Source organism: Prionailurus bengalensis, chromosome D3, assembly GCF_016509475.1.
Source record: "Prionailurus bengalensis isolate Pbe53 chromosome D3, Fcat_Pben_1.1_paternal_pri, whole genome shotgun sequence".
Lineage (NCBI taxonomy): Eukaryota > Metazoa > Chordata > Mammalia > Carnivora > Felidae > Prionailurus > Prionailurus bengalensis.
In genome coordinates this window covers 21,610,494-21,622,656 of record NC_057356.1, presented here as the reverse complement: position 1 = coordinate 21,622,656, position 12,163 = coordinate 21,610,494, and positions in this window count along the sequence as shown.

Here is a 12,163-nt window from a genome sequence, read left to right as displayed (position 1 = left end):
TCAGTTTTTGTGTCAGTAACCTCTAACTTCAAATACTGAGTATATTTGCTATCTTCCAGAAACTTAGAATCTGGCTGTAAAGATCAGGATAACACATATGAAAATGAAAACAATATAGGATATTTATAAGTAGGTGTTGAAGAATGTGATAAGACAATAAAGGTTTATTGATTCAATGATTATTAAACATCCAATGTGCACCAGGCAGGCACTAAGTACCGAGTACTAGAGGGTGAACTCTACAGGGTCCTTGTTCTCAAGAAGATACTAGTAGGCAAAACAACAGTGAAATAAATGCTATGGTAGAGATTAGTACTGGGGGTGGTGGGAACTCACAGGAGGGGCATATGGCCTGGTTTTAAGAGGTTAGAAAAGGTTTATCAGAAAAAGTAAAATCTGAATGGGGAAGGAGTTAGTGTTCTTGGTAGGTCAGACAATGTGCAGAAGCCTAGAAATGTAGCCTGTTACTGTGGCTAGTGGGGAATTTAGGGTGGTGACTAAAATGAGGCCCAAAACCATGAAGCCAAAGAGGTGAACACTTGCTGACCAGGTTATGGAGGTTCCTGAGTGTCAACTTTATCCTGAAGGCAGTGAGGACCCAAAGTTTTTTGTTTGTTTTTGTTTTTGTTTAGGAGCCACTAAAAGTTTTAAGCAAGAAAGTGACATGTTTTAGCAAGATCACTCAGGCTTCAGGGTAGAGAATTAGAAGTCAAGACAGAAAGCTGGAAGACCGACAAGGAGACTGTTGGACTAATGTAAGTAAGAGAGAATAGTGGAGCTGGATGCAGAATTAAGTCAGGTCACCTGGGTTTGAATCCTGCTGTGCTGCTTAATAGCTAAGTGACCTTATGCATGTTACTTAACCACCCTATGTCTCTGTTTCCTAATCTGAAAATTGGAGATGATAATAAAATTTACCTTAGAGGCTTGCTGTGAGGATTAAAGCACTGAGAACACATCTGCCTGGCACATAGTAAGTGCTCCACAAATTCAGGTAATGAGGATGAAAAGAGGCAAACTAGGAAGAAGAATAAGTAAGACTCCATGACTGAGGGATGTCAGGAGCAAGTAGGAGGAGAAGCTAAGGAAGTTAGTTTCTGGTTTGGAAGCTTAGGAGATGGTGGTGCCATTGAGATAAGGGACAAGAGGAAAAGCAGGTTGGGGGAGGCCAATAAAAAGCAGTCAAAGATGGGCAAATTGCAATCAGGAGTGTGATGTTAGAGAAGCTAAAGGAAGAGTGTTTCAGGAAGGAGGGAATGGTCAGCATTATTAAATGCTACCAGGAGGGTCACGTAAGATAAGAGCTAAAAAGAATTCACGCTGACAGCATGGAACCTGTTTGGGATTCTCTCCCTCTCTCCCTGCCCCTCTTCTGCTCACATGCACACTCTCTTTTTCTCAAAATAAATAAACTTTAAATACATGAATAAATAAATATGGGGCACCTGGGTAGCTCAGTCAGTTAAGCATCTGACTTTAGCTCAGGTCATGATCTCATAGTTCGTGGGTTCAAGCCCATCATTGGGCTCTGCAGAGTCTGCTTGGGACTCTCTCTCTCTGCCCCTCCCTGACTTGTGCTTTCTCTCTCTCCCAAAATAAACATATAAACTTTAAAATAGATAGGTAGATAGATAGATAGATAGATAAAATAAAAAGAATCCATTGGTATTAGCAAAAAGAAGGTCATAGGTGACTTTGTCACGAGGAATTTTGGTGTTGGGAGCTGGGGGAGTTAAATGTTTGGATTATGGAAGGAAAAGGAGATGATGAAGGGAGAATGTGAGAATGGACAACTCTCTCAAGAAGCTTAGCTGAGTAGTACTAGAAGTGGCTGGAAGGATATGGACAAGGCTGACATTGGACCGAATGCACTGATTTGACTACTGACTGGTAGGTAAATTTCTGACTGGTTGTGCATCCATTCTAATTGACTCATAGCCATGCCAGGGAGATTAAGAAGGGAGCTGATTTGAGGATAAGTAATGGATTTGGCTTCAGTGCTTCTGAATTTGACATAGGGAATTTGAATTTGACATATGCATGTAGAAATGCCCAGCAAGCAGTTTGATATGGGACTAATGACAGAAAAATCAGAGTAAGACGTAGGTGAGTGGGGATGTGCTAAGGAGGTACCAGGACAAAAGCGGGCTGGGATGAAGGCTCAAAGGAGCTCTGGATCTAGCCTTAGATCTCATGAGCATAATGAGAGTATGTGAACTCCATGAAGGCAGGTGCTGGTGGGTGGGAAATGGGTCTCAAAGTCGAGGTAAGAAACCAAGCCTCAAATCCAGACTTCGTTGCTTATCAAGATCATTTGCAATTAACATAGTTGCTCAGAGATGGAGCCCAGGAGTTCTAATCCATTAGGGAGAGGGAGCAGGAAAGGAAAGCCTGAGTTTGGAGTTGGAGCAACTGACCTTGGCCAAATGCTAGACCTAGTCTAGGCAGTGACGTGGCATGGGCCTGTAGGTTAACTTTAGGAATGCAACACTTTTGCCCTAATCTTTGCTGTGTCTTCAAAATGTAAAAAATAAAGCTCATCTGTGTATTTCAGGTATGCCAAGCCCTGACTGTGGTGTTTCCCATGAGTTACTCTTATCATTCAGGGTTGTAGTTAGCATTTGTATTTATGTAAACAATATGTAAATCAGATGTTTATTAAATATATGCTGGGTCTGGGAATAACAAGGTAGCTGGGAAAATATTTCTGTTCCACCTTTAGAATCCTGGTATTTCATTCTTCTATTACTGTTTATTCTCTCAGTCAGCAAACAGCTCTTGAGTATGTTCTGTGTCAGGGACTGCTTTTCCTTTTATCATCTCAGTTCCTTCCTAGGTGTCTCTCTCACTCTGCACTGTCACGTGGACTACTCTCTTGGAAACTCTTCACCTATCTTTTCTCATGGGTTGGCTCCATCCCACCTCTTCTTAAGAGATATCCTTTAAAGGATTTGTATGTCAGGAAATACTAATAACTGTTATGTATTCTCCAGACTCTGTTACAGTAAAATGGAGAAAAGAAAAAAAAGAATCCCAAAGAAGATCATAGAATGATTGTGACTCAAAGGAAATGGAAGGGCAGGAAAAATCAACATCTTCCTGCTCTGAGACCCAGCCATAAGAGATTGCTGCCCTAATTACCTCTGTGAAGCCCAGATAACAGAAATGAGTAGTATTATGGATGCAAGGGAGTGTCATAAGTGGACTCAAGATTGGCCCCAGCGTGTCAAGACCCTGAGTTCGATAATAGGAAGTTAAGTACAAGCTTCAAATACTCAGTGTATTCTCTGAATTCTTAATGATATTTCTACCTGGAGCTTTCTCTTACATTTACCTTAATGGCTCAGTTGGAAGTCAGCCATCACTGCTAAGTGTCTTGAGTTTTATGCAGTATTGGCCGCAACTTCCTTATTATCCTGACATTAGAAATAGAAATTTTGCCCAGTTGCAGCCAGGCTGTTGCTACTGAGGCAGTGGTGGAGCACTTCCACTTTCTAGGATCTTGTCCTCTCCAACACTGAGTGGCCTAACCTTTTGTCACCTTCACAAGTCATCGTTCTTTATGAGAAAGCCTCCCATTCCTAGAATGGCTCTGCTATCAGAGCAGTAACGTGCCTTTTGCTCTGAGTTTCTGCCCTCGTGAATATAGTAGGAAAATCTGCCCCAATAAACATTAAATTGTTAATATATGTAAAGCATCTAGAAGATTGCCTCACAGGGGCTTCTGGGTGGCTCAGTGGGTTGAGTGTCCGACTTCAGCTCAGGCCATGATCTCACAGTCTGTTATTTCAAGCCCACTTTGAGCTCTGTGCTGACAGCTAAGATCCTGGAGCCTGCTTCAGATTCTGTGCCTCCCTCTCTCTCTGCCCCTCCCCTGCTCATGCTCTCTCTCTCTCTCTCTCTCTCTCTCTCTCTCAAAGATAAATAAACAATAAAAAAAATTTTTTTTAAAAGAGTGCCTCACACATATAGAGAGCTTCTGCTATTGTTGTTGTTGTTGTTGTTGTTGTTGTTACTGATACCATCTAGGATCAGAAGCTAGAGTCTAGCTGAACCTCTGATTTTGCTCTTGTTATGCTGGATAATTTAAGCAAATCCAAATTATCCAGAAATGGAGTTGAAAATATTTGCTTTCCTCTCAGTTTTGTAGCCATCGTCATCTCAAAAAGTCTTAAAAAGGTCCAAGTGTTATTACATTAGTATTTTTGCTTGTTAGAGCTTTAACATCTGTCCTCTGGTTTCCTAAGAGACTATAGTCCTCACTTGACAGTGGGTTGAATAATCCAGCAATGTCTGCATAGAATGATGTACATTTCACCCAGCCATCTACTGTTTACCAAACAGCAAACAGTAAAAATAAGCATCATAACTAACATTTATTGAGCTCTTAGTATGTGCCAGATACTGCTCTAAGTATTTTTATATATACTATCTCATCTATTCTTCATAAAAACCCCATGTGCAAGGGTGCCTGGGTGGCTCAGTTGGTTAAGCATCCGACTCTTGATTTCAGCTCAGGTCGTGATCTTATAGTTCATGAGTTCAAGCCCTGCATCGGGCTCTGCGCTGACACCTCAGAGCCTGGAGCTGCTTCAGATTCTGTTGCCTCCGTCTCTCTCTGCGGCTCCCCAACTTGCACGCGCTTTCTCTCTCTCAAAAATAAATAAACATTAAAAAATTTTTTTAAAAACCTATCTGCAGACACAATTATTATCCTCATTTTATAAATGAAGAAACAATCATAGAGAAGTTAAGTAACTTGCCTAAAGCACAAGAATAGTAAGTGGAAGAAGAGCCAGGATATGCACCCAGGCAGTCTGATCCCATAGCCTGTGCTAAAAACCACTTCATTGTACGGACAGGGAGAACCCTAGCTTTGAGCAGAAGTCCACTTCTGATCTCAACTCCTCTACTCCATCACTTAAAAAACTGAATGATCTTGGGAAAGTTATTCAACCTTTCCGAACATGTTTACTCATTTGTAAAATGGGGATGGTAATGTATACTTTACAGGATGGTTGTGAAGATCACTGCGCACTTATTAGGTGTTCATTCAGTGTTGGTTTCTTCTCTTCCTGCTCTGTTCTAAGCACTACACTGGTGCTAGTGAGATGAAATGGAAAGCTGTGCCTCCTCAGGGTCCTTGCCTGGGGTGAAGAGGGAAGAGGGAGGAAGAGGGACCAACATGGCACCAAACCATTACAATATAGTATAAGAAATACCGCTGTAGAGGAACATACAGAGAGAGGTACAGAGAAAGTAACATTTCTCTGAATTGGGTCAGAGCAAAGTTGGAGGCGCTTCAAGGTGCCAGTGACATTTGTGTTGGGTATTGAAAGACAAAATAGGATTCGATGAGGTAGACATAGGGCATGAGTGTCCAGGCAGAAGGAGCAGCATGAGCACAGGTGTGGAAGAATGAAAGACCTTGGTAATGGCTTCTGGTAATGGCTAGAGGTTTGATATGCAGCTGGGGATCAGGGATGAGTTGGCAAATGATGATGACTCATGAGTTGCAAAAAAGAGGCACACTAGCCTTCAGATTTCAGTATGTCCCTGCACCATTAAGACACAGACACATGTAAAACACATTTAAAAACAAAATAGAGTGAGCTTAAGGAAATCGAACAACAAAAAAACTTATGAATGCTCTTCTTTTTTTAACTGAGCTATCATTCACATACTATAAAATTCCACTTATAGCTACAATTCAGCAGTTTTAAGTATATTAACAAGGTTGTGCAACCATCATCACCATCTTAATTCTAGAACATTTTCATTACTCTGAAAAGAAAGCTATTATCTGTTAGCAATCACTCCCTATCCTCCCCTCTTCCCAATCCTTCATCTGCTTTCGGTCTCTAGGGATTTGCCTATTCTGGGCATTTTGTGTCAATGGAATCATACTATATTTGACCTGTCATGTCTGGCTTCTTTTAGTAGGCTTAACGTTTCTGAGATTCATCTGTGTTGTAACATGTATCAGTGTTTCATGCCTTTTTATGACCGAATAATATCCCTTTGTATGGGTATACCACACTTTTTTATCCATTCATCAGTTGGTGGTGGTTTTTTCCACATTCAGCTATTACAAACAATGCTGATGTGAATATTCATGTACGGGTTCTTGTTTGATACTTGTTTTAAGGGTTTTTTTTCCCAAGTTTGTTTGTTTGTTTGTTTGTTTTAAATGTTTTCTTTTAATGTTTGTTTATTCTTGAGAGAGAGACAGGGCATGAGCAGAGGAGATGCAGAACAAGAGAGGGACACAGAGTTTGAAGCAGGCACCAGGCTCTAAGCTGTCATCACAGAGCCCAATGTGGGGCTCAAAACCACAAACTGTGAGATCATGACCTGAGCCAAAGTCCGACAATTTATTTATTTTGAGAGAAAGAGAGTACACGAGTCAGGAGTGGCAGAGAGAGAGGGAGAGAGAGAATCCCGAGCAGGCTCCACACTGTCAGCACAGAGCCTGATGTGAGGCTTGAACTCACAAACTGTGAGATCATGACCTGAGCAAAAGTCAAGAGGTGGGCGCTTAACAGACTGAGCCACCCAGGTGCCCCTTTTGTTTTAAGTTTTTTGGGGTATATAACTAGGAGTGGAATTGCTGGATGATTCTATGTTTAACTTTTTGTGGAACTGCCAGTCCATAGAGGCTACACCGTTACATTCTCACCAGCAATGTGTGAGTGTTAGAATTTCTCCACATCCTTACTAACATTTGTTATTCCCACCCACCCCCCTTATTTCATTATTGTCATCCTAGTGGGGTAAAGTGGTAGGTATCTCATTGTGGTTTTGATTTGCATTTTCCTAATGAGTAATAACAAGATGTTGAGCATGTTTCCACATGTTTGTTGGCCATTCTTTGGAGAAATATTTATTACAGTCCTTTGCCCATTTTTTTAAAAGTTTGTTTATTTATTTATTTATTTAGAGAATGGGGGAGGGGCAGAGAGAGTGGGAAGAGAGAGAGAGAATCCCAAGCAGGCTCTGCACTGTCAGTGCAGAGCCTGATGCAGGGCTCGAAACCACAAACCATGAGATCGTGATGTGAACCAAAGTCAGACACTTAACTAACTGAGCTACCCAGGTGCCCCTGCCCATTTTTTTAAAATAGTTACATACAAATTAGTTAGCATATAGTGCAGCAGTGATTTCAGAAGTAGATTCCTTAATGCCCCTTACCCATTTAACCCATCCCCCCTCCCATACTCCCTCCTGTAACCCTCTGTTTGTTCTCCATATTTATGAGTCTCTTATGTTTTGTCCCCCTCCCTGTTTTTATATTATTTTTGTTTCCCTTTCCTTATGTTCATCTGTTTTGTCTCTTAAACTCCTCATATGAGTGTAGTCATATGATATTTGTCTTTCTTTGACTGACTAATTTCACTTGGTATAATGCTCTCCAGTTCCATCCACCTAGTTGCAACTGGCAAGATTTCATTCTTTTTGATTGCCAAGTAATACTTCATTGTATATATATATATATATATATATATATATATATATACCACATCTTCTTTATCTAGTCATCCATCGATGGACATGTGGGCTCTTTCCATACATTGGCTATTGTTGCTAGTGCTGCTATAAACATGGGGGTGCACGTGTCCCTTCGAAACAGCACACCTGTATCCCGTGGATAAGTGCCTAGTAGTGCAATTGCTGGTTCACAGGTTAGTTCTATTTTTAGTTTTTTGAGGAAACTCCATACTGTTTTCCAGAGTGGCTGCACCAGCTTCCATTTCCAACCCCTGCCCATTTTAAAATTGGGTTGTTTGTGTTTTTTGTTGTTGAGTTGTTAGAGTTCTTTATGTAATCTGGTAGTAGATTTTTATCAAATATATGAGATATTTTCTTCCAATCTATGGGTTGTGCTTTCACTTTCTTTCAAAAAAAAATTTTTTAATGTTTATTTATTTTTGAGACAGAGACAGACAGAGCATGAACAGGGGAGCGTCAGAGAGAGAAGGAGGCACAGAATCTGAAACAGACTCCAGGCTCCGAGCTGTCAGCACAGAGCCCGACACGGGGCTCGAACTCACGGACTGTGAGATCATGACCTGAGCCGAAGTCGGCCGCTTAACCGACTGAGCCACCCAGGCGCCCCTCACTTTCTTTTTTTTTTAAATATTTATTTATGTGTTTATTTATTTATCTGTTTGTTTATTTTTTTTTAATTTTTTTTAACGTTTTTATTTATTTTTGAGACAGAGAGAGACACAGCATGAACGGGGGAGGGGCAGAGAGAGAGGGAGACACAGAATCCGAAACAGGCTCCAGACTCTGAGCTGTCAGCACAGAGCCCGACGCGGGGCTCGAACCCACAGACCGTGAGATCGTGACCTGAGCCGAAGTCGGCCGCTTAACCGACTGAGCCACCCAGGCGCCCCTCTGTTTGTTTATTTTTAAGTAATCTCTACACCCAACTTGGGGCTTGAACTCACGACCCCGAGATCAAGAGACGCAAGCTCCAACAACGGAGCCAGCCAGGGACCCCTGCTTTCACTTTCTTGATAGTTCTTTGATGAATGAAAGTTTTCAGTTTTGATGAAGTTTAGTTTGTTTTGTCTTTGGTTGCTTGTACTTTTGGTGTCATATTTTGCATGTGTATATCCAGCGGTCCCAGCACCATTTGTTGAAAGACTATCCTTTCCTCATTGAATGGTCTTGGGACCTTGTGGAAAATCAGTTGTTCATGGATGTATGAATTTATTTTTGGACTCTTAGTTCTCTATTCCATTGATATATGTGTTTATCCTTATGCTGGTACCATGTTGTTTTGATTACTGTAGCGTTGTGAATTCTCTCTACTTTTATTATTTCAAGTGTGCTTCTGAGTACATTTGTGTATTGTGGTCAGTATTTTGTATTTTCCTTTTTTTTGGAACATGTACTTCTTCGTGGATCATATGTATTATCAGTACCTTTGTCATTTAAAATAATTATGAAGTGTTTGTTTTATTGCCTTGCTGTGCTGTGCTACCTTTGTTAAGCTTTTATTTCACTCTATTTCCTGGGTTTCTTTTAACTTTTCTAGATAGCCTTGTTTGCACTGTTTCTTCTGGAACCAGACTCATTAGCTGTCAAGCCCCACCCCCTGGATGTCAGAGAATGCTAGCTGCGGTTTTTAGGTCATCTTCACAGAAACTCAGACCACTCCCATCTGCCTCAGCTCAGACTCAATACTTCCTGCCAGTTGTGAGTTGAATTTCTGGGGTAGAAGTCCTGCTAAGGAAACATATTTCTTGAAGCAGAGCTCTCCAGAGGTCAAGAGTGGCACCAACCCTACAATCTGCTGTATGCATATTTGTAAATTACCATTCCTGAAATATCATACTGATGAGACACATGGGAAAGAACCTATCTTTTGAACTTTTCTCATGCTGCCAAAACAAGCATACAAATGCTGTTTCCATATGCAATATGTCCCTGTCTTTAGAAAGGAGGAGTTTCCAGAGATTATGGGATTTGTTCAAGGTTACCCAGTGACCTTACAATGCTATGAGGAACAGAATTCATCCACCACTCCCACTGATCCCTTTCTCATCATCATTACCCCACACTCCTTCTCTATTGGTCAACAGAAGATAGAATTTACTTCTCAATATTTTCCCCAAGGGAGGTTTCAAGTTTCTTCTTCTTCTACTTTGGTAAATAACACAGGTAAGGGGCCTCAGTGGATAACTTGCATTCACTGTACCACTCTTTGAAGGATCAAAATCATGGGCTCTGGCAACAGATCTATGAGAGAAGGGAGACAGGAGAGAAAATAATCTATAGCCTCAATGTGTTCTGAACTCTTTAGGAATTTTGGATGAGCAGAGATGCTCAGTTTTCCCCCATAACAAATAGGGTGTCTTCTGTGAAACTTGATTGTAGTGGTTATTGATCAAGTTGGAATTTTCAAACATATGCAAAAATAAAGGGAATAATATAATGAATTAGCAGGTACCTGCCACCCAGCTTGTAGAATCATCAACATGTGGCCAATCTTGTCTTATCTCTACTACCATTTACTCCTTTTCCCCACCGGATTATTTTGAACCAAAGCCAGTATATTGATCAAGTTTTCAGTTTCTAGTTGTTGTTGAAGCTATTTGCCTTAGATACTGGGATGTGTGCTCTCATTTAGATTACTTTTAGCATTTTTATTGAGCCTGACATTCTCTGGCAGGTTTTTGTTTTTTGTTTTTTGTTTTTGTTTTTTGCACTGGTAGAATCAAAGGAGTTTTCTGGCTTCACACTCTGTTCTTTTGTCTCTCCCTCCCCAGAGTCCTATGACCCTGTCAGGTTTGATCCAAGTGCCTAGACCTCCACTTATTCTCCTAGTTCACTAACTCTAAAGTATGAGGTTAGAGACTTTAACAGTCTTTGTCATTAATTACCCTATATACAGTGCCTAGCCTGGCATGTAATAGGTGCTTAATAAATGTTGTTGATGACTGAATGGAGGAATTCCATATGGCTTTCCACTCACCTAAACCTCACAATCAGCTGTTTTAACAGTGCACTTGGTTCTATGTATCTTTTTTTAATGTTTGTTTATTTGTTTATTTTGAGAGAGAAAGAAAGAGGCAGAGAGAGAGGGAGAGAATATCCCAAGTAGGCTACATGCTATCAGCACAGAGCCTGACATGGGGCTCAATCTCAGGAACCATGAGATCATGACCTGAGCCAAAATCAAGAGTCAGATGCTCAACCAACTAAGCCACCCAGGCATCCCTGGTTCTGTTATCTTCAGTGAGGAGAAAACTACCTGAGCCTCTTGAGAAGTAGCTTTTACCCTTGACCCCTTGTCTAGCTGAAGAATCTGAATTTTCCTGGCTCCCCCTGCTGGTCTCTCCCAGGTAGTTGCATACAGGTGCCTCGGGTGGCAAAGAATTGGAGCCAGAGCCAAATTCTGCCAAGGAAAAATAGAACATTGTTGTGGAGTGCCCTAGCCAGTCCAGGCAGATCTGAGGAGGAAGAGAGAAGCTTGTTGAAAACAGTTCAGGGAAGTGCAGCTTTCTGTATAAGGGGCAGGGATGGTAGCCCAATGCCAGCAAAGGTCAAAACAGATCTGGAGCCTGTAGCACTAGAACTCCACAAGTATCACGACCACATGGGCCCATAAATGAGCTGGTCATTAGGTGGGGGTCAGCCTCTACATTGACAATAGACATGTGCTCCTTGTCTCCTTAAGACAAAGCACCCTGAGGTCAGACATAGTCACCACGCAGGCTAAGTGGCTACAGAGTTTTATTTTGGCTTCCTGTGAAAGTTGAGGCAAGCGGGGTGGTGAATGTAGATGGGAGTGTCCCTAGAGTTCATGGTCTTATGTTGGATACATGACCCCATCTCCAACTCTTAAGACCAATAATATAAAATCTCTGTGGAGCTCTGGGTGTATGCTCTACTGGGGCCTCCTCCCTCCACCCTCTGTAAAAACAATAAAATGCCCCACACCTACCACTCCTTATCACATTTCTTGGTTATTTACATGTATTTGTCTTTTCCACAACGCAACTTCCCAGAAAGTGGGCTGTGGCAGAATGCATCTTGCCAGACTCCAGCCAGCTACAGACATCAGGAAGAGGGTTAAAGATGGCCAGACACTAGGGGCAAATCCCCTTCTCTTCTCTCCAACCCCAAACCCCAAGTACCAAGGTAATTACACTTAAAGTTGAACATGGAAGTAGGCTTTTGTTACCTTTCAGGACCTAGAAAAAAGCATGTGACTTTCCCCAATATACAAGGAAAGGAACCCAATCCAGAAGAACCCAACGGCATGAAAATTGCCACTGGACAATTCAGGGGATGTAGCAGAGGCCAAAGCAGATAAATATGTAACATGTCAGGGATGCTAAATGCTAAGAAAGAAGAAAAAGCAAGAAAGAGGAATAGGGCAAGAGTGTGTTGTTTTAAATTTGGTGGTCAGAGTAAACAATTTTGTTGAAGTGAGGAGCAATGTCTGTGATCATCTGGAGAAAGAATACTCATGGCAGAGGAACTACAGAGTGCAACGGCCCTGAAGCAGGAGCATGCTTCGCTTGTGGGAGGAGCAGTGAATAGACAAAGTGGCTGGAGCTAGGTGAGTGAAGGAGAGAGCAAGGTCAGAGAAGAAACCAGCAGCCAGATCATATGGGGGCTTGTACACCTTCGCAAGGTCTTTAGG